The sequence below is a fragment of the Sus scrofa genome, chromosome 6 (assembly GCF_000003025.6).
Source record: "Sus scrofa isolate TJ Tabasco breed Duroc chromosome 6, Sscrofa11.1, whole genome shotgun sequence".
Taxonomy (NCBI): Eukaryota; Metazoa; Chordata; class Mammalia; order Artiodactyla; family Suidae; genus Sus; species Sus scrofa.
The window spans coordinates 87,988,172-87,992,932 of record NC_010448.4 but is presented as its reverse complement, the minus strand read 5'-3'; positions in this window follow the sequence as shown (position 1 = coordinate 87,992,932).

The following is a 4,761-nucleotide window of genomic DNA, read 5'->3' as shown; positions in this document are numbered from 1 at the left end:
TGCACTGGCCTCCACTTCCTGCTTCTGACCCATTTACAGAGCAGGGCTGAAGCTATGCCTTATGAATATTCATGTGGATAATGAGAGCTTAGAATTGGGGGAGCATCTGGGGAGAGGCATTCACAAGACACCATCCACCCACACTCCCCATACACAGCCCCCCACCAAGGCTTCCCTTCCCCCCAAAGGGCACATGAAATTTTGAAGCAAAGGCCTGAATTAACAACAATAGTAATATCTACAGCAACAATTTTTAAGTGCTTACAATACCTAGGCACCCTGCTAAGAGCATCTCTTGTAAGATGTTTTTAAGATGGGAAATATTTTCCCATTTAACAGATTAGGAAGTTGATAGTCTAAGAAGTAACACTCACAGGAATTCCCGTTGTGGTGCATTGGAAAGGAATCCAACTGGGAACCATGAGGTTGTGGGTTTGATCCCGGCCTCGCTCAGTAGGCTGAGGATCTGGTGTTGCCGTGAGCTGTGGTGTAAGTCGCAGATGTGGCTTGGATCTGGCATTGCTGGGGCTGGGGCTTAGGCCAGCGGCTGCAGCTCCAATTAGACTCCTAGCCTGGGAAACTCCATATACCGCAAGTGGTTCCCTAAAAAGCAACCAAAAAAAAAAAAAAAGCAAAAAAGAAAAGTAACACTTACATACATCAGATATGAAATATACACAGTAATTACAGGTGGAGCAAAGATAGAACCCAGGTTTTGTCAGACTCCATAGCTGGTTCTCTTAACTTCTGCCATGTAGATGTCCAGGGCCAAGCTCAGGAACACGCAGTCATGGGGCCACATCTGGATCTCACCTTCTGGTGGATGTGCTCACACTGGTCTTGGGTGACCCAGGCTTTAGGAAAGGACTCAGGTCCCAGAATTGATGCCCTCTAGAGAATATGGAGACAGGAGTTCCCTTCATGGCTCAGTGGTTAACAAACCTGACTAGGAACCATGAGGTTTCAGATTCGATCCCTGGCCTCACTCAGTGGGTTAAGGATCCGGCATTACCGCGAGCTGTGGTGTAGATTGCAGATGTGGCTCAGATCCAGCGTTGCTGTGGCTGTGATATAGGCTGGCAGCTACAGCTTCAATTAGACCCCTAGCCTGGGAACGTCCATATGCCGCGGGTGCAGCCCTAAAAAGACAGAAAAAAAGAGAGAGAGAGAGAGAATATGGAGCTAGGCAGAGAGGTGTGTGCACACAGGTGCAAAGACACACGATGCTCGGGGTGAGCGCGGATGCACACAGAGTGTGAGGGAGAGGGTGTGGCAGGTGAGCGCCCCTGAGGCTGTCCCATAGATGCAGTGCTCTGCCGCTTTTGTTCCTTTTCTAACCAACACAGAGGGGCCCTGCTGGGTGCCAGGTGCTGGGGATGTGGTACAAACAAGCCAACACAGTCCCTGCCCTCCTGGAGTGACAGTCTGGTGGGTTTTGTACCCAAACGCAGTAACACTCCGGAAGGTAACTTTTGTTTGGCGGGAGGTTTTCTTTGTGGGAGGAGCCTTGGAGGTGAGCAAGAAGACGGTGTGAAGGTGAAAGAGGTGGGACATGGGAGGGGGGGAGCTGCAGGGGAGCCCCCGGACTAGAAGTGAGGGTAGGGGGAGTCAGTTAGGACCTGGCATTTTCTAGACCTGGAGGAGTCTAGAAGATCTCTGGATGCTTCCTTCAGGGATGTCAAGGTCTGCATGAATGCACATGTGGACACCGTGTGTGTGTGTGTGTGTGTGTGTGTGTGTGTAGCTTTAAGTTTGTGTGTGCACAGGTGACTGTGTACAGTGTTTGCATATGTGAATTCAAGTGGATATGTGTAAGGAGAGGCTGTGCAGGCATTGGGGAGCGTGGGAAAATCATGTGTGAGCGCAGCAAGGCCTGTGACTGTCAGGAAGAAGGAGAGAAAAGAGTGCCGATTAACCCGGGTCTCACATTCATGAGCCTCAAAAATGCATCAGAAAACAGATGGACGGAAGGGAGGATGAATCAATGAATGGATGGATTTGGATGGATTGATGGGTGAATGGAAAGAGGGGTGGATAGGAGTTCCCTGGTGACTTAGCAGGTTAAGGATGTGGTGTCGTCATTGCTGTGGCACAGGTTTGATCCCTCTCCCAGAACTTTTAAGCCTTGGGCATGGCAAAAAAAGAAAAAGGGACAGATATATAGTAAAGCAAACATTGCAAAATGTTCGTTGTAGATTCCAGTTGGTGAGGATATGGCTATCCACTGCACAATTGTTTCAACCTTTCTGGGAGTTCCCTTCATGGCTCAGTGGTCAACCAACCCAACTCTATGAGAAGGTGAGTTTGATCCCTGGCGTCGCTCAGATCCTGAATTGCTGTGGCTGTGGCTGCAGCTCCGATTCAACTCCTAGCCTGGAAATTTCCATATGCCACAGATCCAGCCTGAAAAGCAAAACAAAAACAAAAACAAACAACAAAATCCTTTCTGGATGCTTTAAATCTTCCATAATAAAATCTTGGAAAACAATGGAGACTCAAACAGTGCTGAATGTCTAGTCTTGGGGAAACAGCAGGATGTTCATCCTACAATTTTATTTTTATATTTTCATTTTTTTGCTTTTTTTATGTCAAACCTGCAGCATATGGAAGTTTCCAGGCTAGGGGTTGAATCAGAGCTACAGCTGCCAGCCTACACCACAGCCACAGCAACCCTCAGAGCCGAGTCTGCAACCTACACCACAGCTCATGACAATGCAGGTCCTTAACCCACTAAGTGAGGCCAAGTATCAAACCTGCCTCTCAGGGATACTAGTTGGGTTCATTTCTGCTGAGCCACAATGGGAACTCCAAGAATTTTTTTAAGGGGCATCCTAGCCAGATCCTTGACCCACTGATGCAAGCCAAGGATTAAACCCATGTCTTCATGGATACTAGTGGGGTTTGTTTCTAGTCGAATTCGTTTCTCCTGCTCCACAACGGGAACTTCTCATCCTACAATTTTAAACTATATCCCATTGCCAGAGCACATGGCACTGTGAACTCACATCTTCTCTAATCCCTGCAATTATTGTATGACTCCTCAATTGCATTGGGTTTGCGAATGTATGTGTGTGTTAAAGACATTAATGTATGAAATGGAAACATGTAAAACACACCACGATTGTGACCAGCCTGTTTCAGCACGTCTTCGTTTTTTCCTTCTTTTGTTTTTGGTCGCCCCACAGCATATTCAGTTCCCAGGCCAGGGATCAGATCCGAGCCGCAGGTGCAGTCTAAGCCATAGCTGGAGCAACACAGATCCTTAACCCACTGTGCTGGGCCAGGGATTGAACCTTCATCCTGGCACCTCGCTGATCCTATTGTGCCTCCAGCATGTCTTCCTTTTTAGCTTACAGGGAGCCTCAAAAATCAGAACTGGTTTGGGCCCCTCTCCAGGGGTGAGAGTCCCTGCTGTGTGACGTGTGTGTGTGTGTGTGTGTGTGTGTGTGTGTGTGTGTTTGCATGGCCCTGCACATGTAGGGATGTGAGCACACGTGGGTGGGTGAGACTGCCACCCCTATGAGTGCCCACCCAGGATCTTGGCCTTCTCCAAGCCCCCATGAGGCCAGCGCCATTCCCAGGGCGAGGGGATATCTTGGAAAGGCAGCCACCAGCCCCAGGGCAGCCCTGGGGACCAAGAACTCTGTCATCTAAGGCTTGGACACGCTCAGGCCAAGCGGCGTCTCCTGGCCAGCAGTTCAAGTGTGGGCGGCAGAAGCTGGGGTGTTTACCAGAGGAGAGGGGGGCAAGGCAGGCGGTCCTGGGGCCCAGTGGCGCCTCCCTTCCTCTCCATACACGTGTTACCTCCTATCTAACCAGTCCTTCTCCCCTGCCCGGTGTCTGCAGGCCCAAACTGTCAGAAGCTTCCCATTGTACAGCAAGGGAAACTGAGGCCTGGAGAGAGCAAAGCTGTCCAGGCCAGACAGCAAGGCGGCAACAGAGTCAGAACTGAAGCCTGCATTCTATTCTCTGTGCCATTACCAGTCACCTCTGCCTCTCCCTCCTTCTTGGGAGTGGGCGTCACTGTAGGTGAGGGTCCAGGCCCAGCAGATCCAGCAGGTGAAGCCTTAGAGTGTTCTCCTGCCTATGAGAGTCCAGGCACACAAGATCCAGGAGGCCACATGGGCACCAGAAACAGAGCATGGCTGGACCTGGGTTCTTGTTTTGTTTGCTTGTTTATTTTCTTATCTTTTTTAGGGCCACACCCATGGCATATGGAAGTTCCCAGGCTAGGGGTCAAATCAGAGCTGTAGTTACAGCTAACAGACTACACCATAACCATGGCAATGCAGGGTCCAAGCTGCATCTTCGACCTACACCACAGCTCACGGCAATGCCGTATCCTTAACCCACTGATCGAGGCCAGGGATCGAACCCAAATCCTCATCCACAAGTCAGATTCTTTTTTTTTTTTTTTTTTTTGCTTTGCAGGGTTGCCCCTGGGGCACATGGAGATTCCCAGGCTAGGGATCAAATCGGAGCTATAGCTGCTGGCCTACACAACAGCCACAGCAACACCAGGTCCAGCCATTCTGCAACCTACACCATAGCTTGTGGCAACATCAGATCCTTAGCCCACTGATCGAGGCCAGGGATTGAACCGGTGTCCTCTTGGATGCTAGTCAGATTCGTTTCCACTGAGCCGCAGCAGGAACTCCCGCAAATCAGATCCTTAACCCATTGAGCCACAACAGGAAATCCTGGACCTGGGTTCTAATCCCAGCTTTGCCATAGACCCTGTCGGAGTGCCCGTGACTCTCC